This window comes from Gracilinanus agilis, chromosome 5 (assembly GCF_016433145.1).
Source record: "Gracilinanus agilis isolate LMUSP501 chromosome 5, AgileGrace, whole genome shotgun sequence".
NCBI lineage: Eukaryota > Metazoa > Chordata > Mammalia > Didelphimorphia > Didelphidae > Gracilinanus > Gracilinanus agilis.
The window spans coordinates 99,910,908-99,938,417 of record NC_058134.1 but is presented as its reverse complement, the minus strand read 5'-3'; the positions used below and the strand labels follow the sequence as shown (position 1 = coordinate 99,938,417).

Sequence of the window (27,510 nt, the reverse complement as noted above, 5' to 3'; positions counted from 1 at the left end):
ACACTTACTAGCTGTGTAACCATAAGCTAGCACTTAATCCTGTTTGCCTGTTTTTTCATCTGTAAAATGAGCTGGAGAAGGATAAAAGCAAACCATTCCAGGTTAAAAGATAAAGGCAAAAACCATTTGCCAAGAAAACTCAAAATGTCCCAATAAGATCAGGGGCAAAGCAAGGGTGCCCATTATCACCACTATTATTTAATATGGTACTAGAAATGCTAGCTTTAGCAATAAGAAAAGAAATTGAAGGAATTAAAGTAGACAATGAGGAAACTAAAATATAACTTTGCAGATAGTATGATGGTATACTTAGAGAATCCTAGAGAATCAGCTAAAAACTAGTTGAAATAATTTTAGCAAAGTTTCAGGATTCAAAATAAACCCACATAAATCATCGGCTTTTCTACATATTACCAAAAAAGTTCAGTAGCAAGAGAAATTCCATTTAAAATAACCCTAGACAATATGAAATACCTGGGAATCTATTTGCCAAGACAAACCCAGGAATTATATGAACACAATTCCAAAATACTTTTTCACATAAATAAAGTCAGATCTAAACAATTGGAAAAATATGAAGTGCTCACAATTCCACCTAAATTAATTTATTTATTCGGTACCATAAAAACTACCAAATAATTATTTTATAGAACTAGAAAAAATAAAAACAAAATTCATCTAGAAGACCAAAATTTTATGAATATCAAGGGAATTAATAAGGGAAAAAATGTGAATGAAGGTAACCTAGCAGTACTAGATCTCAAACTGTACTATAAAGCAGAAATCATCAGAACAGTCTAGTACTGGCTAAGAAATAGAATGGTGGATCAATGGAATAGATTAGATACATATCCAGAGCTAAATGACCTTAAAAACCTAGTGTTTGGTAAACCCAAAGACCATAGCAGTTTGGGGAGTAAGAACTCACTATTTAACAAAAACTGCTGGGAAAATTGGAAAGCAGTATGACAAAAGCTAGGTATAGACCAATATCTCACACCCTATACCAAGATAAGGTCAAAATAGGTATGTGATCTAGATATAAAGAGTAATGCCATAAGTAAATTAAAGAAATATAGAATAGTTTACTTGGAAGATCTGTGGAGAAGAATTTATGACCAAATAAGATAGAGAACATTATAAGTAAGATGTAAATGAGTAATCGTGATTATATTGAATTTAAAATTTAAAATTGAATTTAAAAGCTTTTGTACAAACAAAACCAATGTAAACAAGATTAGAAGGGAAATGAAATTAGAAAAAAAATTTTATAACAAATTTCTCTAATAAAGGTCTCATTTCCCAAATTTATAAGAACACAAGTCATTCCCCATTTAATAAATTGTCAAGAGCAAGAGTGTCAATAGTTGTCAAGGATGAGGCCTGAGAAAAGGCCACTGGATTTGGTAACAGACCCTAGATAAGTCACTTACCCTGTATTGCCTAGCCCTTGCCATTCTTCTGTTTTAGAATTAATACTAAGACAGAAAGTAAGGGTTTGTGGGGAGAGATCTCTAGCAAATACTAAATGGGAATAGAAAGGAATTTACCTATCTAAGCAATGTATCTTTACAGAAATCAACTATGGATTAGTAGTTGCTCCTCTAAAGTGATGGAAAACAATGCACTAAAAAAATCTTTATAAGTTCCTGATAATGGCCTCATTTCCAAGAGCAATAGCCAATTACCCAAAAGGTATATATCAAAGGTTATAAACAAGAAGATTTCAAAGGAAGAAATCCAAATTATCAAGTCATATTTAAAAAAATCCTCCAAATCACTAATAATTAAGAGAAACAGAAATTAAATGAAATGAGATTTCAATCATACTGGCAAAAATGACAAAAGAATGACAATTACTAGGGGGACTATAGAAAAACAAGCACAGTAATATTTTTTATTGCAAGTGTTGGTTAGTCCAGTCATTCTGGAAAGAAATTTGGAACTAATCCCCCACCTCCCTGCCCCACCCACCAGCACCAAAATCACTAAACTATGCATAATCTTTCACCTAGCAATATCACTACTAATGTTTATATCCCCCAAACAGACATATATATAAATATATATAATACCACATTATGTGATTATATTATATAGTTATATATCGTACATGCATTATCATAATATAGTTTGTTTCATGTATTCTGTTTATACATATACAGGTGTGTGTATTTTGTTTTGTTTTTTAAAGAGAAATCTCCACCCATTTTGGAAAGTAATTTGGAATTAATACCAGAGGTCTATGAAACTGTATATATATACACCCTTAGACCCAGCAATAACATTTCTAGAACTATTTCCCAAGGAAATCAGGGAAGATGGAAAAGAGCCTATATGTTCCAAAATATTTATAGCAGCTCTCTTTGTGGTGACAAAGAACTGGAAATTGAAGGGATGTCCATCAAAAGGGTAATAGCAAAACAAGTTGTGGCATGTGATTTTTTTTGCATTTTAAATTTTATTTTTTAGAAAAATTTTCCATGGTTACATGATTTAAGTTCTTACTTTCCCCTTCACTCCCCAAAATCCCCCACCCCAAAGCTGATGCGCATTTCCACTGGTTTTAACATGTGTCATCAATCAAGACCTATTTCCGTATTATTGATAGTGGCATTGGTGTGGTCATTTCAAGTCTACATCTCCAACCATGTCCGCATCAACCCATGTGTTCAAGCAGTTGTTTTTCTTCTGTGTTTCCACTCCTGTAGTTCTTCCTCTGAATGTGGGTAGTGTTCTTTACCATAAGCCCCTCAGAATTGTCCTGGGTCATTGTATTGCTGCTAGTACAGACGTCCATTACATTCGATTTTACCACAGTGTATCGGTCTCTGTGTACAATGTTCTCCTGGCTCTGCTCCTTTCACTGCATCAATTCCTGGAGGTCTTTCCAGTTCACATGGAATTCCTCCAGTTTATTATTCCTTTGAGCACAATAGTATTCCATCACCAGCATATACCACAATTTGTTCAGCCATTCCCCAGTTGAAGGACATCCCCTCGTTTTCCAGGTTTTTTGCCACCACAAAGAGTGCAGCTATAAATATTTTTGTACAAGTCTTTTTCCCTTTGTTCTCTTTGGGGTACAAACCCAGCAATGGTATGGCTGGATCAAAAGGCAGTCTTTTAGTGCTCTGTGGACATAGTTCCAAATTGCCATCCAGAATGGTTGGATCAGTTCACAACTCCACCAGCAATGCATTAATGTCCCAATTTTGTGTGGCATATGATTTTGATGGAATACTACTACAATGTAAGAAACAATGAGGTTTATACAGGTATATGATTTGGGGTTTTGATTTTAAAAGATTATTCTATTACAAAATGAATACGGAAATAGGATTTGAGTGATAATATATGTGTAATCCAGTGAAATTGCTTATTAGCTCCAGGAAGGGGGAGGAGAGAGGGGAGGAAGACAAGAAGAATCATGGAACCATGGAAAATTTTTTTAAAAGAAAAAAGAAATGATGAAATTACTTTTTCAAAATTTGGAAAGAACTATGGAATAATGAAGAGTGAAACTAGTAGAACCAAGAGAATATTATATACAGCTACAGATTTTGTATTTTGAAGAATAACTTGTGAATGTTCACCTCCAGAGAATGAACTAAAAAAAAAACAGAAACACAAAAGACATAATCTATATATACATATATTTGCCAGATGATGCCTTCTATAGTGTGGGAAAGAGAGAAAGGGGCTGAGATATCTGAAAATACTTGGAAATAAATTCTATTTTTTTTAAATAGAGAGCTGAAATCATAAATAAATTAGGTGAACACAGAATAGTATATCTAACAGATTTATGGGAAAGGAAGGAATTTAAGACCAAGCAAGAGATAGAGAACATTGCAAAATGTAAAATAAATAATTTTGATTATATTAAATAAAAAAGGTTTTGTACAAACAAAACCAATGCAATCAAAATTAGAAGGGAAGGAACAAAGTGAGGAAAAAAATTTTATAACAAAATTCTCTGACAAAGGTCTAATTTCCAAAATATATAAGGAACTAAGTCAAATGTACAAGAAATCAAGTCATTCCCCAATTGACAAATGGTCAAAGGATAAACAGGTAGTTTTCAGATGAAGAAATCAAAACTATCAATAATCACATGAGTGTTCTAAATCCCTCCTGACTAGAAAAATGCAAATCAAAACAACTCTGAGATACCACCCTCATACCTAGCAGATTGGCCAACATGACAGTAAAAGAAAATAATAAATGTTGGAGGGGATGTGGCAAAATTGGTACACTAATACACTGCTAGTGGAGTTGTGAATTGATCCAACCATTCTGGAAGGCAATTTGGAGTTACCCAAAAGCTTTAAATGAATGCATACCCTTTGATCCAACAATACCCCTACTAGGTTTGTACCCCAAAGAGATAATAAAAAAGAGTAGTACAAAAATATTCATAGCCATACTCTTTGTGGTGGCAAAAATTGGAAAACGAGTAGATGTCCCTTGATTGGGGAATGGCTGAACAAATTGTGACATATAATGGTGATGGAATAATATTATGCTATAAGGAATGATGAACTGGAAGATTTCTATATAAACTAGAAGAACCTCCATGAACTGATGCAGAGTGAAATAAGAAGAACCAAGAGAACATGGTATTTGAAATCAGAATAATTTTTTCAAATAATAAGTAAAAAAAAATAAGGATTATTCTCTAGACCCCTCAAGCAATTGTAACTATAAATATGTGATCTGCTACATAAAATCTTTTGATACCTGTTCTTTTCATACTTCAATCAAGAATGTTCTGAATTTATATATTGATCTCATAAAGATTTCATACAGATTGAAAGATAGACACATAACAGTAATTATTGATATTCTCACTCATTTTTTGGTAACGATGTTCCTGATTTCCAAGCATTTGGCACTGTTACATTTCAGAAAGCATGAGAATCAATCCCTCAATACTCTCAAAATTGTGTCACCTCCAGGAGACATCTGTGAATACTTGATATTTGTTCTAATCCAGCCACTCTTCCCAACACTGTTTTCTTTAGTGTCATTTATAATACTGCTTCACATAGCGCACGAGGACTGATGTTAAAAATCTAAATGACAATGGTATCCAGTGACAACTCCACTATCATTGATGAAAGATTTTATAGAAATCTTTAGAAGTTTTCCATTTTACATGTTTTCTTTCCATTTTCATCACACACACACACACACACACATGTTTTGTTTTTTTAATTCCAGCTAAATTTATCTAAGGAATTTAATATACTTCAAAAAAGCACAGTTTACCCTCTAATCTGGAGGAGAGTAAAGAATGCAAACTCCTTCCTTTAATAACTCAAGAAACCACCAGATCTGAAGGAATTATAGGTCAGGCAAGAAGAAAGGTACTGTGTGTCAATCAACCAAAAATAATTTACTGAGCATGTAGTATATATAAGCCCATGTGCTAGCCCCTTTATGAGATACAAAAGAAGTATAAAAAAAATAGATGTTTCTCTTGCCTGTATTTCTTTGGCCTGAATGTGTATGTGAATGCAAATGAGGAATTATGTATTTAATGACATTTCTGTTCCCAAAAGTTGTGTAGAAAGTATGTCAGTAACATGTTAAAACCAGTGGAAATGCGCATCGGCTATGGAGGGAGGGGTGAAGGGGGTGAAGGGAAAAGTGAAGACATGAATCATGTAACCATGGAAAATTTTTCTAAAAAATAAAATATTTAAAAATAAATTTTAAATTTTAAAAATTAAAAAAAAGAAAGTATGTCAGTAATCTATGGCAAGTGGCACATTGAAGAAATATGTCTGACTAAAGGTAAATAAAGTAGAGATGAAAAAAGGAAAGAGAAATAAAAATATAGAATTATAAGAAGCTACTAATGACAATTCTACCTAAATTAATTTACTTATTCAGTACTATACCATTCAAACTACCAAAAAATTATTTTATAGAACTAGGAAAAATAAAAACAAAATTCATCTGGAAGAACAAAATATCAAGAATATCAAGGGAATTTTTTTTTTAAAAGGTGAAGGAAGGTAGCCTAGCCATACCAGATCTGAAACTGTATTATAAAGCAGTAATCATCTAAACAGTCTGGTATTGGCTAAGAAATAGAATGATGAATCAATGGAATAGACTTGGAGTAAATTACTTTAAGAACCTACTGCTTCATAAACCCCAAGATCCTACTTTTTGGAATAAGAACCATTTGATAAAAATTGCTGAGAAAACTGGAAAACAGTACGGCAAAAATTAGGTATAGAGCAATATCTCATACCCTATTACCAAAAACAAAATGAGTATGTGATTTAGACATAAAAGGTGATACTATAAGTAAATTAGGGGTATATAGACTAGTTTAAATGTCAGAACTATGGAGAAGGGAAGAATTTATGACCAAATAAGAGCTAGAGAACATTACAAGATATAAAATGAATAATTTTAATTATATTAAAATTAAAAAGGGGTTGTACAAACAAAACCAATGCAACCTAGAAGGGAAACAAACAAATGGGAAACAGATTTTTAAAACAAATTTCTCTGAAACAAGTCTCATTTCTCAAATGAGACAGACAGAACTAAGTCATTCCCCAGTTGACGAATGGTCAAAGGATATGAATAAGCAGTTTTCAGATGAAGAAATCAAAGCTATCAATAATCATATGAGAAAATTTTCTAAATCCCTCTTGATCAGAGGAATACAAATTAAAACTGAGCTACCACCTCATACCTATTAGGAGACAATAAAGCAAAGTAATAAATGTTGGAGGGGATGTGGCAAAATTGGGACACTAACACATTGCTGATGGAGTTGTGAACTGATCCAACCATTCTGGAGGCTATGGAGGAACTACGCCCAAAAAACAATGCACAGACACCACTACTCAGTCTGTATCACAAAGAAATTTTTTTAAAAAGGGAAAGGACCTACTTTGTTTTAAAATATTTATAGCTGCTCTTTTTTGTGGGGGCAAAGAATTGGAAATTGAGGGGATACCCATCAATTGGGGAATGGCTGAACAAACTATGGTATATGGTGATGGAATACTATTATACTATAAGAAATGATGAACAGAATGATTTCAGAAAGACCTACATGAATTGATGCCAAGTGAAATAAGCAGAACCAGGAAAATATTGTACACAATAACAGCAATATTGTAGAATGATCAACTGCGACAGACTTAGCTACTCTCAGCAATACAATGATCCAGAACAATTCTGAGGGACAAAGAATGCTGTCTACTTCCAGAGAAAGAACGGTTGGAGTTGGAATGAAGAACAAAGCATACAATTTTTCACTTAAATTTATTTGGATTTTTGCTTTGGGGTTTTGGCTTTATATGATTATTCTCTTACAAAAAAAGAAGCATATGGAAATGTGTTTTGCATAGTAATAGATATATAACCCATATCACAAATTGCTTGTCAGATCCAAGAAGGAGGAGGGGGAAGGGAGGCAATATGGATCATATAACTTTGGAAAACTTACATGGAAATTTATTACATGTAATTGGTAAAATACCTTTATAATTTTAAAAAATTTACAGAAAGAGAAAAAAGAATTATAAGAACAGAAATAAGTTTGCATTTGTTGCACTAGGAAGCTGTGTAAAATAATATCAATAATAAAGTCACGAAAATTTACAAATTAAAGATGGACCTTGTGATGGTGTATCATCAACACATGCCCCAAAATGAGCAAACTCTACAATGTATTTCCTTATCAAAGTAAGATCACTTTCCTCCAGCACAGCAGCAAAGTAATCTCATGTAATATTTTCAGCATAGACCCCAATTCTTCTCATTATTAGAAAATCACTACTGCACTGGCAGAGATATGCTTTAAAATGAAATATTTACATAAATGTTAACCAATAGGATAGCTGAATTCTCTAGGATTTTGTTTTAAAGTTCTTGATATACTAGAACAAAGAATTCAAAATCTAACTTCTAAATTTAAAAATGTTATCTTCCTAAGCTATGTTACAAACTATCTCAGAGCTATATCTTCATACTTTTATTTATATATATATATATACATACACACATATATATAATTTTGATAGATGTTGCTGAAATAAAAAGAAATCAAAACATAAATTTAAAATTAAACATGTAAAAATGTTAACATCATTCTCAACCATAGACTGAAATTAACAAGAGATAATTTTTTTCACTCCTTTAGTTATGCAATTAGCACCACTAAATCACCACTTCCTGTGCAAAGGCTATTGCAGATTCTCAGGTCCCCTTTTCCCAAGGAAAGCACAGAATAACAGTGGGAGAGGTGGGATGAATCCTTACTGTCAAAGTGTAATGGCATTCTTCTACAACAAAGTAATTAGAATAACTTATTATTTCTACTCTTGCCCTGCCCAACTAATAGGTTCCTGTAGAGGGGGCCAGAGGGTTTGAAAAAACTTTTGGGATGTAAAGAATTAGAACTTTAGAACTTAAAGAGAGCAGCTAGTTGGCACAGTAAAAAGAGCACCAGGCCTGCAGTCAGGAGGACCTGGGTTTAACTCTGGCCTAAGACACTTCCCAACTGTGTGACCCTGGACAAGTCACTTAACCCAAATTGCTTAGCTCTTGCTTTTCTATCTTAAGAGTTGTCACTAAAAGGCACTTATCACCCTAAATTGACCACACACACCTTTTAACATCTTTACTGTTGTGCTTATTCTACATTAAAAAGTAGCTATTTCTTGTGATTTTAAAATGACTTACATTATATGACTAATTTAATAAGTGTTTTACAAAGAACTAATTTTATTTTCTAGAAAATGTATATGATACCAACTGCTGGGAAAACTATTCATATGCCTTAGGTGGGCTAACAATTTCTGTTAGACAAGTAGTCCAACAGTGATTTAATTTACTTTATCACCTTGATAAATTCTATAGAGCAGGTTTGTCAGGTAAAAAGTTTCTGTAAATTAATATTTTGGATTGCTTTGCAAGGTTGGTTTAATCATCACATCAAATCTTGTTAAAGTAAAAGAACTATCTTCTAGCATATTAGGTACAATGTAAGAAAGAGATTCAACCTGTCTCTAAAGAAATTTTTTTGCCACTGTCAAGCAGGAAAACCAAAGATAATAGACAGGTCTGTCTTTATAAAATACAGCAAAGAAATAAAAAAGATAAAATTGGAAGCATGCATAAGGGGATTAAAACAAATGTAAAAAGAATCACACCAATACATTTAACTATAACATAAAATCTTCATCTGGAAAAACAAAAGGTCAAGAATTCTCAAGGGAATCGATGAAAAAAAATGTGAAGAAAGATGGTTTAACTGTACCAGATCTCAAGCTGTAATAAAAATTAGTAATCATCAAAACAATCTGGTACTGGCTAAGAAACAGTGGTGTATCAATGGAACAGTTTAGGAACACAATACATAGTAGTAAATGACCATAGTAATCTAGTGTTTGATAAACCCAAAGATCCAAGCTTTTAGGACAAGAACTCACCATCTGACAAATTTGCTGGGCAAATTGGAAAATGGTTTGGAAGAAACTAAGTAAAGACCAACATCTCATACCATATACTAAGACACGATAAAAATGGGTACATAATTTAGACATAAAGACTAATACCATAAACAAATTAAGGTAGTATGGAATAGTTAATCTGTCAGTCTATAGGTAATAGAAGAATTTATGATCAAATAAGAGATAGAGAGCATTACAGGATGTAAAATGAACAATTCTGATTACATTAAAGAGGTTTTACACAAATAAAACCAATGCAGCCCAGATTAAAAGGATAGTAGAAAACCCTGGAGATTTTGTAGAACAAATTTCTCTCATAAAAGCCCCATTTCTCAAGTATATATAGAGAACTATGTCAAATTTATAAGCATATAAGTGATTCCCCAAATGATAGTCAAAGAATATGAAATGGCAGTTTCAGAAGAAATGAAAACTAGCTATAGTCCTATAAAAAAAGCTCTAAATCACTATTGATAAGAGAAATGCAAATTAAAACAACTCTCAACTTACATCAATCAGATTAGCTAATAAGACAGGAAAGGAAAATAACAAATGTTAGAGGGATGTGGGAAAATTGGGATGCTAATGTACTGTTGGTGGAGTTTAGCAGCTCTTTTTGTGGTAGCAAAGAATTGAAAATTTAAAAAAAAATGAAAATGCCCATCAATTGGGAAATGGCTGAACAAATTGTGTTATATGACTGTGATAGAATACTAGTGTGCTATAAGAAATGAAAAGCGGAATGGTTTCAGAAACACTAGGAAAGCCTTAGATGAATATAATAAAATGAAGTGAGCAGAACACCATTATACAGAGTAACATTATATAATGATCATCTGGGAATGACTTAGCTATTCCAAGCAAAGCAACGATCTAAGACAATTCCAAAGAACTCATAACAAAAAATGTTGTTCGTGTCCAGAAGAAGAAATGATGGCGTGAAAAATCAAAGCATAATTTTTTTACTTTATTTTTCTTGGGTTTTTTAGTCTTTTTCTTTCCCAACATGACTGATATATTAATATATTTGTATGACTGCTCATGTATAACATTATCAAATTATTTCCTTCTCAATGAGGGGAAAGGGGAGAAAGGAAGGGAAAGAATTGGGAACTCAAAACTTTTTAACTGAATTTAAGAAATGTTTACATGTAATTGAATAAATATTTAAAAATAAGTATATATATGAAATAAACTATTAATCCAGTATTCCTCAAGGTCAACTTAACAATTCAATTATCATTTTAATTGTGGGTGAAACATAATAGATACAAAGTTTATAGAAGATATGCACTCAACAAGTTTATAATCTAGTTAGGTAATAAGTCAAACTATACTTGATAACTATAATAAACAACAATACCATAAGTACACTAAAGAGGTATAAAACAATTGGTGGGAGGTAGGTTTATTAAGAATGATAGAACAGGTGGTATTTAAATTGGGCTCTAAAGAACTCAAAATTCATTAAGTAAAGTCCAGAAGACAAACACCCAAGCATAGGAAGAACCTAAACAAGGCCCACAAGGAACAAAAACAGTAAGAGAGACTTGTACACTATATGGAAACAAAAAAAATAGTCTACTTTTACTTGAGTGTAGAATGTGATTGGGGAAATAATACAAATTAAGACAGGAAAGAGAAAGTACAGCCAAATTCTGGAGGGTTTCTTTAGCCTTCTTTCCTCAAATAATCATGTATATGCATATATTTATATGGAGAAGGGAACATCTCCAGCATCTAGCACAGTGCCTTGCAGATATTATAGATAGTTGCTAAACAAATGCTTGCTAGATTGAATGGAATGACATTTTGGTCCTAATAAGAAAAATATACACCACCCTCAACAAATCTCTTCAGAGGACACGCTTGTCAGATCTACAAATGAAACAAAACTGAGATGGCTACATATTGGGAACAAAAGAACTCTGATGGGCTAGAGTACTGGACAGAATGTAACCAGGTAAAATCCAATACACTTGGGCACAAAATTTCAACTTCATGTACAAGCACTATGTCTAGGAATAGCAATTTTTCTGAAAAAGTTCTAGCTGTCTTAATGGACAGTATATATAAGAAGTCATCAGTGTTGATATTATGGCCAAAAAAGCAAATTTGTTCTTGGCCTTTATTGATAAGCATTAACATGCAGAAGTAGTGATGGTCCCAATATATCCTCAGACCACATGTGCTCAGTTCTGGCTTAAAGAAATTGATAAATTAAAAGTGTCCAAACAAGGGCAACCAGGATCATGAGTAGCTTTGACACCACGTAACATGAAAATCATAGAAAGAAATGGGCATGCTTAGCTTGGAGAATATGTAGAATAGCTGTCTTCCAGTATTTATAGGGCTGTCACATACAGAAGAGATTGGATTTGTTCTATTTCGCCCCAGAAGACAGAATCAGGAGCTAAAGGTAGAAGCTGCAAAGAGACTAATTTATGTTTGATATCATGAAAAATTTCATATGGATCAGAGTTGTCCAAAACTAGAATACATTATTTCAGAAGGTAGTATATTATCCTCCTTAGGAGTCTTCAAAAAGAGGCTGAACAATCATTCATCACATATTTATAATAAGGGCTGGACTTTCATACAACAGGTTTTGTATTTATTAGTGCTTCCAACTCTCAAATTTAGTTTCTATAAAATATACTAAAATAAATCCTAATAAAAGAATGAAAAGGATAAAAACATTTCCAAATTTAAAATGCATAGCATTAAAATTTAACATTTAAAAGCCAAAACATGTAAAAACTTGGCACCATAGCTTCCCCCAAATGTCATTAGTAAGACTTCTCTATAAGGGCCTGGGGCAGAAGTAGATAAGGAGGTCTAGGGAGGAAGACAAACTTCAATATTTAAAATAGATAAATTTGAACATTATACAATTGTTATTGAAGGGAATCAGGCTTGTAGTGATCACCTTTTAATAGCAGCACACTCACTTTATTTCTGTAAATAGAGCCTGAAACTCTGTTTGGAATAGGCTATCCAGCTCATGACATCTTTAGAAACTTGGAAATCCCTTTTTCTTTACCCATAAGCATCTTTATTTTTATATACTCTCTCCTCCAAATTATCCCATTCCTAATATATACTTCAAACAAAATACTGAATATCTTGTATAACCTAGATGCTCTGGATAAATAAAGCAGAAATAAAAGACAATACATTAGGTTCAAGTCCTGTCTCTGAACACATACTTATGGTCTGACACTTGGCAAGCTACTTAACCTCTTTGCTCTAGGCAACTCTCTAAGACTGTAAGTTGCAGAGGTGTCAACCTACTGTATTAAAAGGAATTTCCTATATCAAAGAAATCACTGGTCCAAAAAAGAAAGAAATTAAACAAAGTCCAGGTTCACAAGGGACTTAAGAAAGCTGGAGAGTAAAGAGTAAAGTATATGAAACAATTAACAATATAAAGAGTAATTAAAAGTTGAATTATCTGCTACAAAATTCAGAAAGTGTTTAGCTCTTAAGTACTAAAATAAGATGTCCAATCTAAGCAATCTTTTTGTTATAGTTTTCTTTTGTGCTATAATAACATATTTGGCTACCAAGTATCTTTTAAAAGAATCAAGGTATTGCCCACTGTCAAGAACGTTTGACTTAATGGACCATAAGAACAAAGTATCTAAGAATCTCTAAATACCTTTTCAATTATCCAACTATGAAAACATACCCCCACCACCACCACTCTCAAAAAAAAAAAAAAAATGCTATTGTAAAGCAAAGACAGGTCACTGATTAACTCCTGGGCTGCCATTAAATCTAAACTACTAAGAATTTCCTAAGCATGAAATTTCAAAATATTACAGAATATTGTTAAATTCCACTTTTAAAATAAGCGTAAAATAAGTATAGGCAAGATTTAACCACTCATCTATCCAATACAGCAGTAAAACTAGATATTTATATAAAATACCAACATATTTATTCAGTCATTTTTCAGTTCTATCCAATTGTTTGTGACCCTATTTGAAGTTTTCTTGGCTCATTTTGCAGATAAAGAAACTGAGGCTAACAGGGTTAAAATGATTTGCCCAGGGTCACACAGCTATTGTCTGAGGCCATATTTACAGGTCTTCCTGACTAGACTGATTGCGCTATTCACAGCACTAACTAGTTTCCCATTTATCCAAGTAGACCCCCACAATAACCCTTTAAGCAGGTTACAGCATTATATATACCTTTTTTACAAATAAAGAAAGGCTTAGAGAGGTAAATGATTTGGCCAGGGTCCCAAAGCTATTAAGTATCTGAAGCAATAAGATTTGAATTTAAGTCTTCCAGAGTCCTGGCTAACATTCCATCCTATGGGTCACCTAAACAAACTAATGAAAATACAAGATAGAGGGGGTAACTGGGTGGTTCAGTGAATAGAGAGCCAGGCCTAGAGACAGGAGGTCCTGGGTTTAAATCTGGCCCAGACATTTCCTAGCTGTGTGACCCTGGACAAGTCACTTAACCCCTGTTTGCCTACCCCTTATCATTCTCTTCTGCCTTGGAACCAACACACAGTACTGATTCTAAGGTAGAAAGTAAGGGTTTAAAAACAAAATACTAAATAGTTTGTACTAGCAGTTAAAGGACTAGGAAAAGCCTGCCAGGGAGAATAAGAAATCAGTCCAACTAGGCAGAATGGTACTTAATCCTAAATTCTGAGGACAGTTCATGGAAAGAAAACCAAGGAGAATATGAATTTAATTGAGTAGATCATAGGTAACCAAGACAGGTTTGAGTGGTATGATGGCAGCAGTTTGTGTTTTAGTGTGGTAATGGTATGGATGAGAAGAGGAAGAGTAAGGGAGGCTAGTTAGGAGTCTAATCCAGGATGAGGTAATGAGTCTAAAGGAGGATGGCGGCAGTAGGAATTCTTGGATGTAAGGGAGATTTTTAAGGGGGGGGAGGGGAGGACAGGAATCAATGACTTCATGACTTTGTTTTTAGTAATTGGGGGACAAGAGAGAAAGAATGTCAAAGATAACACCAAATGCTTTACAAAGGGTACTATTATAAGAGAAGGGAAAACTGGAAGCAAAACAAGCTGGGGGAAAAGATAAATAAAAGATAAAAAAAACTTTTTTTTAAATGTAACTGAATTTGTTAATGCAACTTCCCAGTTAACTCAATCTCTCTTTGTTAGAGCAAGTATTTCTACAACACCTAGTATAAATCTTCTCCAATAACCCACAAAACAGTTCTAGAGATCATTCCATTCTCATCTTCTATGTGAGGTGGTCAACTTTATGTAGGAAAAGCTAGTTAGGTAGTCTAGTGGATAGAGTGCTGAATATAAAATCAAAAAGACCTAAGTCACCTCTCAAGAAAGGAGGAAATTCTAATAATGAACTTCTGAAGACAGAAAGTGTGAAGAAAGGGGAAAGGAAAAGAGAAATGGCAGTGACAACCAGCTTAGAGATTGCCTGGAATGTTGGAAGGACCTAATAGTAGATGCAAGTCTACAGACTAAGAACTAAGGTTCAACCTTCACTTTCATTTTTAGACTATGCTTCTTAAAACTCAGTGTGAGGGGCAGCTGGGTAGCTCAGTGGATTGAGAGTCAGGCCTAGAGACGGGAGGTCCTAGGTTCAAATCTGGCCTCAGACACTTCCCAGCTGTGTGACCCTGGGCAAGTCACTTGACCCCCATTGCCCACCCTTACCACTCTTCCACCTAGGAGCCAATACACAGAAGTTAAGGGTTTAAAAAAAAAAAAAAAGTTAATTAAAAAAAAAAACTCAGTGTGAGATATCATTCTGATAAGTTAACAATAAAATATCTCACAATATTTCTGTTCTTTAATTTCCAAACTAATTTCTAATTACCCAAAAAAATCTAATTATAAGAAACCTTTGACAATTAAAACAAATCTTCTAATCCTTTTCAATTGTTTTGCTTCTCACCTTCATATTTATGTTCAAAGATCAAAGAATCCTGAAGTGTTCAGATTTCATCTAGTTCAATTCATGTGACTAAAAATCCCTTTAAAAAGATCCTCAGCAAGTAGTTATGTAGGCTTTGCTTGAAGACCTCCAAAGAGGGGGAGCCCTTTAGGAAGTTTAATTTTTAGGAATCTTTCCTTCATATCAGTATACCTTTGTATACTTTCTATACATCGTTCCTCATTCTACCCTCCCAGGACCATAAATCTAACCCCTCTTCCAAATGACAGTCTTCTAAACACTAACTACCAGCCCCTTTCCCAAGTGCTCCATTCTCCAAGCTAACCATCATTGTTTTCCAAAAATCTGTATATGACATGTTCTCTATTCCTTTTACTATACTGATCTTCCTATTCTGCACATGCCCAAGCTTTCTGATCTCCTTCCTAAAATGTGGAACTAGAACCGAATATAACCCTCCAGATGTGAACTGATCAGGTAAGAATATCATGGAAGTATCCTCCCTCATATCCATCTCTTTAATGCAACCTACAACACCACTATCTTTTCTAGCTGCTGTGTACACTGCTGACACAGAGTATGCAATCCACTAAATTAAAAAAAAACACCTGGATCATTTTCAATGGAAATGTGAAATTTTTCACAAATAACTACCCAATCCAAAGAATTCTCAAATAAGAATTAGAAAACATCATCTTCTCAAATAGAATTAACATAAAACAATGTTGCTCATTTGCCAAAGTAACAGAATTTCAGTGGCAACAGGCTGCAATGAACACTGGACCCCTACTCAAAATTTAAGAAGTCCTCCAATACCTAATAGCTGTATGAACCTACATGAGTCATTTCATTACTTCTGGGCCTCTCTTTCTTCTGTAAAATGCTGATGATACTTACTCTACCATCCTTATTCAAGTTGTGAAGCAGTTAAAGCCAGAAAGTACGTACATGTGAGCTATTACACTAATACTCTCCAGTTAGCACTATAAATTACTCCAACCTTTCTGAAAAAATAGGAATTATGTAAGAAAAATTACTAATTATACAGTCTTTGAACCAGTGACCTCACTCACCAAGAAAGAAAAAGTCAGTCATAAAAGTCCTATACATATCAAAATGTTCATAGAACTTTTTGTGGTAGCAAGAAAACAGGAAACAAAATAAATGCCCAACAATTGAATAGAACAAATTTTGGCATCTGTAATGGAATATCATTATACAACAGGAATGGCAAGTTTAAGGAATTCAGAGAAATATGGAGTTATATGAAATGAGTTAAAAATAAAAGAGCTTGGAGGATACATGACAACAATAACATTAAAAAGGTAGCTAAATGCAATGATCAATCTTTGTGAAGGAAAATACCAAATAAAAAACAAATACTATCCTCTCAAAGATAGAGGAGGGCCTTCAGTGCAGAATACTGAATTAACTGTAACATCCAGGCAATTTTGCTTCAGTTTTTCTGTTACAAAAAAAGGGTTCTGTGGGGTAACGGATAAATCAAGGAATTATGGGGGTATAAAAACAAAAAAGTATTAAAACTTTTTTCCTTAATGTGAACTATTATCATCATCATCAAAAGCACATGAATTTTTAAGAAGCTATCACTCAAAATCTAAGCCAAAGTTACACTAATTCCAAATAGCTAAAAGTAAATTAAGATGATCTGTTCTAATTTATTGTATTATAACATAAGATCATATTTCTTAGGGTGACTAACAACCTGGGATCTATTTGGTCAGTAATACCACTCCCCAAAATCCAATCAAGGATACTACTTAGGACCTCAAAATGAGATGTCTGTAATAACACTGCTATAATGAAAGCTATAACTTATAAAGACACATTGTACCACATTGAATCAAATGTTTGTCACTGTCATCTACAATGAATCAGGATTGCCAAATAAATTGTCAATGTTTATTTAGCATTCATGGTTCAGGAGAGGTGTTCTGATTCTCAAAACAATTGTTTAGAGGTAGAATTATTCCTAGGATGGATAAGAAAACTTTGCCATGATATCTTAGGAAAATGTAAAAGAAATATCCCTTAACATCTAACTTCTTCCCTTTTTTCTGATACTATGCTCACAAAACACTCTTCACATTATTTTGTAATTTGGTCTTCTGAATGGACTTTGACTGGAATTCCCATTGGGAGTCTCCAGAATAGATGACCAATACTAGTTTTCTCTTGGTATTATAAATTAATAAATTGGCTTTCTGAGCAGACCTACTTATGATAAGAATAGTATAACTGAAACAATTCTTTACAAATATATCCCCTGGTACAAATTAATAAAATGATCATTGTTTTAGCTTCTCATGAATTTGTTTAGCTTAACAACTGAAAAGGTTGTGTGACATAGTGAATAGAGCTGAATTTGGGAGTCAGAAAAACCTAAATTCACACTTACTAGAGCTAGACCCTGGGCAAATTGTTTAATTATCTTGAGCCTTAAGTTTCCCTTCCTGTAATGGGACATAGTAATAACCCTACTTGTGATGATCAAAGATGAAGCCATATATAAAGGGAAAATGCTATATAAATGTCAGTTACTTTAACTTCCCCAAAAATCTCATCATTCAGACTTAAGTACTAATAGTTAAGGAATAAACGCAACCTGGGTGACCCCAGAAACTAGCTACCCACTAAGAAAGTCCAAACTGAGAAGCTAAGCACTCTTCTCTCCTTAACACCATCTTTTAGCTACATCAAACACCAAGCCCAACATTCTACAAGTTCGGAATTTATGTCTCAATCCTCCTAAAAAAGAAAGGAATGCAAATATCATTTTCTCTGAAATATCAACTATAAATTCGTAATTGTTTCACTGAAAGGCCATTAAGAAAATGACTGGGCAGCTAGGTGGTTCAATAGATTGAGAGCCAGACCCAGAGATGGGAGGTCCTGGTTTCAAAGCTGAACTCAGACATTTCCTAGCTGTGTGACCCTGGGCAAGTTACTTGATCCCCATAGCCTGGCTCTTACCACTCTTCTGTATTGATTCTAAGATGGAAGGTGAGAGTTTTTTTTTCTTTCTTTTTTTTTTTTTTAAGGACCTCAGATACTTCATTATCCCATTCTCTTCCTCAGTTTCTATTTTTTCCTTACATTTTAAAATTTTCTATATCATTTCATAAGTCAAGCAGATATGTCTACTTTAGATTCTATATAATTTTGTAGATCAATCCTTGATTATCTATACTGATGTACTCATAGTATATAAAATCTAATCTATTCTACTCTGGAATTATCTATGCTGGAAATGTTTTGCTTCAGATACCAGCATCAGATCAGGGTTTCTAAACTTATTTTGTTTAGGTAATATTCAAATTAATTTTTATTCCATAAGTATGCCAATTTATCTCCATGAAAGGCAGCCTGGAGTACTAGGATAGTAAGATTAAATTGGTCCAAGACTAGATTTTTTTTGCTCTGGTTCCAAGTCAATCAAGAATTAATATACCCATATCGGCATATAAAATGTTTTGTGTTAATTATACTAATAAAAAAAATGACCCCATTATGTTCTGATTCACCCATTGTTCATAAGTTTAGAATCATCTCTTACTCTTCTTCCCTGTCCCTCATCCCAAACAACTTCTATTTCTAAGTCTAAAAGCATCTGGCCTTGGAGACTCCAAATTTAAGGCTCTTACTGGTCTTCCTACCTCCAGCTATTTCGTTCCTTCTCCACTCTATCTAGTATATAGCTGTAGATTATTCTTCTCCGGTAATTTCTTATTGCTTCCTGTGTGACCTTTTGTTACTTAAACTCTTAAAAGCATCAGTTTTCTTAGGTCTTGATCAATGGCACATATAAAACCCAATGGAATTGCTCGTTGGCTACAGGAGGGGGGTGGGAGGAGGGGAGGGAAAGAACATTTATCATGGAATCATGGAAATTAAATAAACTTAATTTTTTTTAAAAAGCATCAGTTTTCTAATGAGTAAAATGAGGGAGTTCAACTAGATGACCTCTGAGGTCCCTTCCAGGTCTAGATCTATGATCTTAAAATTTGGACTCAAAATTCTGAAATTCAAAATCCTCCACAATCTGACCACATTCTACTTTGTCTCTTGTCACATTTATTTCCCATCCTCATTCGGTCATCATACTGTTTCTCAAACTATCCTCTCCCATCTCCATGAATTTGTTCACATTGTTAATACTTTATTCTCAAAGGGCTCCTATCCTGTACCCCCAACCCCATACTTTAAGGTCTCTCTTCCTGCTACTTAAATGCAGCTTCCTTAATGAAGCCACCTGATACTTCTCTGTGGCTGAAAGTAATTGTTCCCTCCTCAAATCTCAGTCCCTTTATTCTAAATTTTATATTTAATTTATATACAAGCAGTTCACTTGTATCCTATTAGAATGTGCTCAAAGAGCACACAAAAGGTGATTTTTCATCTTTACATTCACAACATTTAGGACAATGCCTTGCATAGTAGGCAACCTAATAAATATTTCATTGAACTAGTACTCTCAACAAGTTGGCTTTTTTTTTTTAACTCACTGATACTGGAACCATTCAAATGAACTTAAGATCCCTTTTCCAATTTTACCACATGAAAAGGCTTTTAAGTGGTACAGGGCCTTCCACAGCACAAACCTTGATACCAGGATAACTTGAATTCAAATCCTGCCTCACCATAAGATGAGTAACCCTGGACAAGTCATTTTTAATCTCTCAGCTACAGTTTTATCATTTGTAAAACAAAGATAATAGCAACTATTCACAGAGTAATAGATAATATCAATTGAGAAAGAAATGTAAAGTGATTCTTTCTAGATTTCTGACAAGATTGAGCTCAAATCCCACCAAGTACAAAAGGCCTTTTCCAGTCACCCCCTCCAAGCCCCATTCTACATGTGCCTTCCAAGATTACTTCCCATTTACATCAAATATGTGATTTTACATGTACATAGCTGTCTTCATGCTATCTCCCCATTATGATATGACTTCCCTGAGGCCAGAGATCATGCTTTTTGCCTATATCCTCAAAGCTTACCACAGTACCTGGCACAAGAGCTTAATCTGTGCTTGGAGAGCTGATGGTTAGCTGGAATTTTTTAATACTATAACAATATGTATTAGGTCTTAAAACTATACTTTCACTCTATCTGATTATAAAATATTAGAAATGTTAGAATACTGAACCATTTATATATTTAGAATTAGTGCCTGTGGTCCCAGAATATCCAAATGACCACCAAATAGATATGGCAGATTCATCTAGGCAAGTTTGTGACCAAAATTAAGAGAATTTCACACACACACACACAAAATCTATAAGGAAATAATTTAAAATGTTTTTATTACACAAACTTAGACATTATTCATTTAAATAGTCTACCCTCAACACTTGTCTTTTGTTTTTCCATGACCATTGTAAAGCAAAATAGTTTTAAATACTTGCTTTATTATTCAACCTGTTTTCCTAGACACAGAAATTTATTTCAAGAGTACATTATGTCTTAAGATATGTTCCTTAACATTTTCACATTACATCCCAAAGTACATCACCATACCCAGATGGGAACAGTCTTTGATAACTATATATCTAGAAATCAAGCTATGGGAACAATGAAGAGTAAGAATAGATCATAAAAAATACTTGCTTATAAACCAACAAAAAAAGGCTAAGGCAACATATTTGTTCAAGCCTTAGCACAGTTCTTGGCACACAGCACTTAATGCATGTTGATTTGACTTGTAGACAAATATCTTTCCCTACACACAGAAACAAGAAAGGGTATGGATTTGCTTCAATTCTTGTAGGGAAGAATGAAAAAAGGCAAAATGCTAAAGGATCGTAGCATGATATATTGGAAAGGATATTCAATTTGCAGTCAGAAGTCCTAGGTTCTGAACTTGACTGGGTTGCTCACCACTTTGTATGTCTTTAAACAAATCAAACTTTCTTAGCCTCAATATCCTCCTCTGTAAAATAAGAATGTTGGTATCTTACTTAAGGGAGTATAATGCAATCAAGAATTAAATCAATTAATGTTTACTGTTGTTTAAAATATTATATGCACAAAAATAGTGAAGACAACCTTTATAATATAGTAATAAAACTTGACTCAAAAATGTCAAAATTAAAATCTTTATTTCATTAGCTTCTTTAACAGATTGTAAAACACACAAGGTTTCATTCCAGTTAATGAAAGGAAGTTTTTTTGCTTATTTATGGGGGCAACTATTCATTCAATTTACATTTTCACTCCCAATCATTTCTAAATCATTTTGTAAAGGGGTTATTTTTCTTGACAAATTAAATTAATACAAGGAACGCTAATATGATCTAAAGACACATTAACCCAGATATAGTCTAGTGAAAGAGCACAAACAAATTTGCCAACATCATTACCTTCAACTCTTGGGCATGTGGGATGTATATAAATCTTTAAAATCACCTGCCTCCATTCTCAAATCAAGCTGTGAAGTTAAGACAAATGACTTGGTATTGATAAACCGATTAAAAGTTGCTTTCAATACCGAGAGATTCCTAGATGTTTACAGTTTTCCAAAAGCTTCAGTCACCAAATAACCTTAACGAAAGTCTACCCCAGGGAGCAAATTTTCAGAAACAAAACGTAGTAATAACTTCAATTGCAACAGTCAAAAAGGGACAAAAGATTGAAAAGGGAAAACTCTACTCTTCCCTCAAACTAAGCGTAAGGAATATAGCAGCTTCCTGAAGCCTAAAAAGAACACGGGAGAGAAATCTAAAAATGGCCCAAAATCTTTCCAGTCTGAGGGAGAGCCACGACTACCCTAATGATAGAAAATAATTCTGAAACGGTGTTTAAAGTTGTTTCTTTAGGAAAATGACTGCTTTCAGAGGACTCGGAGTTCAAGATTTCCCTCGTGCACGCTGTCCCACGCTAAGTATGGTCAGAGCTGCATGGTCTATAAGCTCGGAAGGGGGAGGGGAGGGGGACCGGAGTAGGGACGGGCGTTGAGGAAGGGGGAAGGAGGGGCGGTCTTTCCTAAATAGAGGCCGGCGCCGCCGACCTCCCCCCCCCCCACCCCCCCCAGCCTCGGCCCGGCCCGCTGTAGGGGGCACAAGTTGTGCCGCCCCCTCCCATATGCCCGAGCTCTTTTCGACAGATACAGTCTCTCCTTTGTCTGAGTGCAAGGTCCCACCAAGTTGTGTCTGTCCCGTCACGCCCGGAGCCCTCCCGACGCCCGGCACACAAAGGAGACTTGGGCGGCCGGGACGGGGCCCCGAGCCCCAAACCCCGAGCCCAACAGATCAGACGTAAAAGGAAAAAAGAAAGCGGGTGGTGGGAGGCGGGAACAAAACAAAACACCCCGACCACCGCGACCCAGCGCTCTCCCGGCCGTTCCTCCACACCCCTGCCTCTCAATCCTCCGCGTCTGTGACCGCCCCAAGTGCGGGCCGCCGACCCTCCAAGCCCCTTGCTTGGGCTCCCTCCCCCATGGTCATACAAAGAAGGCGCCGGGTGAACCCCGCTCCAGGGCGATACCCAGAGACAGGCAATATTGCCGCCGCCTGTAACTCCGCGGGCTCCCGACCCGTCCAGCAAGCCGAAGCCGACCCGGTAGCTTTACCTTCTTCCCCTCGCCCCAGCCCGCGCCGCTCCCCGCGCGCTGCTCCCGCGCGCCGCCGCCGCCGCCGGTCCTTTGCTGCTTTCTCTGTCCCAGTGGGTGTCGGATGCTACCGGACCGAGCGCCAAACCTGACAGCCCAATCGCCATCGCTCTCATTGGCCCCCCCACTACAATCAAGCGCCGCCCCGATTGGAGGGACGAGAGGCAGGCTTCCATCCAATCAGAGGGTCCGCCGAGCTCTCAGGCGCCGGGAAGACCCACTGCCCCACGCATATACTTGTCTCCGGACTGTACACACACATATATTCACATGCTTACATACACAATCTCTCTGCGACGCTGGGGGGTTTTACGTGCGAAACTACTGCCACCGTCCCTTTGTTCTCTTTTTTACACGCAGGGTACGGACTGGGAAAGCGAGCGGGCAGATCAGCGAACACGGAAGGGGGAGGGGAGAGGGTTGACGGCCGGACGAGCCAGGCCGGGAGAGGGGTGGAGAGGAAAGGGGAAGGATCCCGGTGGCGGGTGGGGAGGGACGGAGATGTTGCTCTAATCTTGGCGGGAATGGCCACCCCCGATCCCCGGCGGGGGCCAGGAGAGGAGGGGAGGAGGGGCGTTGGAGGGAGGCGCGGCGTAGTTCAAGGGGCCTTGGCGGCCAAGTTTGAATCAGTTCGAAACTCAAGGCGTGGTAACGGTTTTAACGGCCGCGCTCTTTCTCCTCTCCTCCCCTCACCCCAGTGACGGGATGAGCCAGGCACGGCCCTGGGCGGGTGGAAGCTTGGTGTCCCCGGGAGACCCCGGAGACGGGAGCGAGTCTCAGCTTCCCGAGGCCTCGAGACTAAGCCCGCCCCGACCGCCGTGTCGCCTCCGATCTTCTGGGGGTGGCGGCTGCACTTGATGGCCGCTAGGGGCGGCGCAGCGCGCGCGGAGCTGAGTGACTGGAGCTCTGCTGCTGATTTGCATGCGAGGCGCGAGGCGCGAGGCGCCCCCACCCCCACCCCCCGCCAACCCGCCGGGCGGGAGCCGGTCCAGCTAAAGAGCGCGCTCGCTTGGGGCGGGGAACCGCGCTCCGGCGCTCCTTCGATAGAGGCCTTGGAGGCACCCGCCCGCCGACCAGACAGAAAGCAGCCGCGCCACCCGCCGTTATTCCTACTGGATCTGTCGGGGCCTCCGCCGGTTCCTAAGAGAGAGATTTTCATTACTGGCAATTGAGACCTTTCACTCTTATTTAAAGCCTTGGCAGGTTCAGAACTTAATGCATGTGTCACCTAAGTCACTCGGGTGAAGCACCCACTAGTGCAGGACAGATCTCAAGGGAACCTCCTTTGGGAAAAAATGTTAGGGTGGCTCTACCTCGCTGAATCTTAAAAAACACTAGTAGTGCCCAGAGGAAAACCTGTCTCCACACACAACAGAAGCAGACTGTGCAGAATATAAACTCCACTTTTTTTATTTGGGTTGTTGGGGAGGGGTGCGGGGTGGGCAACCAAGATTTAAATTTCTTTGGGCACTTAATTTTTAATGGAGTTTTTTTTTTTAAACATCCGTATAATTTTACTCTATCACAGAAATTACCCACTTGCACTGGGACTTCAAATTGTTCCAGTGTCCAGAAACACAGTTAAATGTAATTCAGAAAAGAAAACCCAATTATCAATTAATTTGGAGTTTAAAGGACTACAGGAATTATATATAGCTTGTTTTAAAAATTTGTAAAGATGTTGCTTAAATGGATATGGGTATTTACCCATTGCACCCCTCCCCCCAAAAAAAGTTACAGTTGCATGGCCTATGCATCTCTCAATTTGGTCTACACAGAGACAGACCCACTCAGCCTGTTCTAGTTTCTTCTTTGGGGCTGTCCATCAGTTATCCCTCATCCCTTCTCTCATTACCAGCCCATCTTTTCTAGAGGATCTTTACTTGTCCTACATCTCTGATGATTTGCCTTCTATTGCCTCCCCTGTTCAGAGATAATACTAGAAAATTAAAATCAGAAACTTTCATTTGGTGATTTTACCTGTAATTTCTATGATGGGATTGTCATTGTAATTACACTCACAAAGAGGGAAATTTGAGAATCTGAAATTATTGAAATATAGAAGACAATACAAGAATGGAAATGTTAATCAAGGAACAGAATGTCAATAAACATTAAGTGCCTATTATATGCCAAACAAACACTGCTTTAAAAACTGGAGATACAAGTAAGAAAAAGAGTGCCTACTCTCAAGGAGTATACAATCAAATGAGGAAAAGACAACACAGAAAAGGAAGCTGAGTTCTGAGAGGTTAGAAGAAGGTTCATTGTGGTGACATGGTGATGGTACAGCAGAAATCAAGCAGTACAGCTAGTGAGAAATGAAGTTAGCTAGGCTTCTGAGCTCTCTTTAAATAGGGAATTTTTCACAGCTTTTGGGATCCAGTATTTGACAAAATACTGCTGGGAAAATTGGAAAAGAGTATGGGAGAAATTAGGTTTAGATCAACATCACACACCCTATACCAAAATAAGTTCAGAATGGGTAAATTACTTTAAATATAAAGTAAATTATAAGTAAATTAGGTAAACATACCTGCCAGATCCATGGGAAAGGAAAGAATTTAAGACCAAGCAAGAGATAGAGAATATTACAAAATGTAAAATGAATAATTTTGATTACCTTAAGATTTTATACAAACCTAATGCAACCAAAATTAGAAGGGAAGCAACAAATTGGGGGGGGGGGAATCTTTATAACAAAAAACTCTAACAAGGGTCTAATTTCCCAAATTTATAAGGAGCTAAATCAATTGTACAAAAAATCAAATCATTCCCCAATTGATAAATGGGCAAGGGACATGAATAGGCAATTTTCAGATAAAGGAATCAAAACTATCACACACATGAAAAAGTGTTCTAAATCTCTTATAGAGAAATGCAAATCAAAACAACTGAGGTACCACTTCATACCTAGCAGATTAGCTAACATGACAGCAAAGGAAGTAATGTTGGAGGGGATGTGGCAAAATTAGGACATTAATGCATTGCTGGTGGAGTTGTAAATTGATCCAAACATTCAGGATGGCAATTTGGAACTATACCCAAAGGGCTATAAAAGACTGTCTGCCCTTTGATCCAGCCATTCCACTTCTGGATTTATACCCAAAAGAGATCATAGAGGAAAAGAAATGTACAAAAATATTTATAGCCGCACTTCTTGTGGTGGCAAAAAAATTGGAAAATGAGGGAGTGTCCTTTGATTGGGGAATGGCTGAACAAATTGTATCTGTTGGTGATGGAATACTATTGTGCTCAAAGGAATAATAAACTAGAGGAATTCCACGGGAACTGGAAAGACCTCCAGGAATTGATGCAGAGTGAAAGGAGCAGAACCAGAACATTATACACAGAGACTGATACACTGTGGTACAATCAAATATAATGGACTTCTCTACCAGCAGCAATGCAATGATCCAGAACAATTCTGAGGGACTTATGAGAAAGAACACTACCCAAATTCTGAGGAAGAACTGTGGAAGTAGAAACACAGAAGAAAAACAACTGCTTGAACACATGGGTTGATGGGGATATGATTTGGGATGTAAACTCTAAATGACCACCCCAGTGCAACTATCAATAATATGGAAATAGGTCTTATTCAATGATACATGTAAAACTCAGTGGAATTTCACGTTGACTAGGGGGAGGGAAAGAGCATGAATCATGTAACCATGGAAAAATATTCTAAAATATAAAAAATTAAGTGATCCTGGGCAAATAAAAATAATAAGCACATGAAAAATGTTCTAAATCTCTCGAAATGCAAATCAAAACAACTCTGAGGTACCACCTCATACCTAGCAGATTGGCCAATATGACAGCAAAGGAAAGTAATAAATGTTGGAAGGGTTGTGGCAAAATTGGAACACTAATGCATGGCTGGTAGAATTGTGAATTAATCCAACCTTTCTGGAAGACAATCTGGAACTATGCCCAAAGGGCTTTAAAAGACTGCCTGCCCTTTGATCCAGCCATACACAGCTGGGTTTGTACCCCAAAGAGATCATAGGGAAAAATATGTGTACAAAAATATTTATAGCCAAGCTTTTTGTAGTGGTAAATTGGAAAATGAGGATGCCCTTCAATTGGGGAATGATTTGTGAACAAACTATGGTATCTGTTGGCAATGGAATACTATTGTGCTGAAAGGAATAATGAACTGGAGGAATTCCATGTGAACTGGAAAGACGTCCAGGAATTGATGCAGAGTGAAAGGAGCAGAACCAAGAGAACATTGTATAGAGAAGCTGATACACTGTAACACAATCAAACATAACGGACTTCTCTGCTAGCAGCAATGCAGTGATCCAGGACAGTTTTGAGGGACTTATGAGAAAGAACATTATCCATACCCAGAGAAAGAACTGTGGGAGCAGAAACGCAGAAGAAAAACATGATTGATCACATGGTTCTATGGGGATATGATTGGGGATGCAGACTCTAAATGATCACTCTATTGCAAATACTAAT

General features: G+C 36.3%; 1 protein-coding gene across 1 annotated transcript in view; it reads right to left on the bottom strand.

Annotated features, from left to right (window-relative positions):
• Nucleotides 1-23,047, bottom strand: part of EZH2 (enhancer of zeste 2 polycomb repressive complex 2 subunit) — a 113,828-nt gene extending 90,781 nt beyond the window's left edge. Inside the window, exon 1 of the mRNA XM_044678381.1 lies at nt 22,999-23,047. The gene's annotated coding sequence lies outside the window, so the exon portion shown is untranslated. The remainder of the gene's footprint in view (nt 1-22,998) is intronic.
• Nucleotides 23,048-27,510: the final 4,463 nt, after the last annotated feature.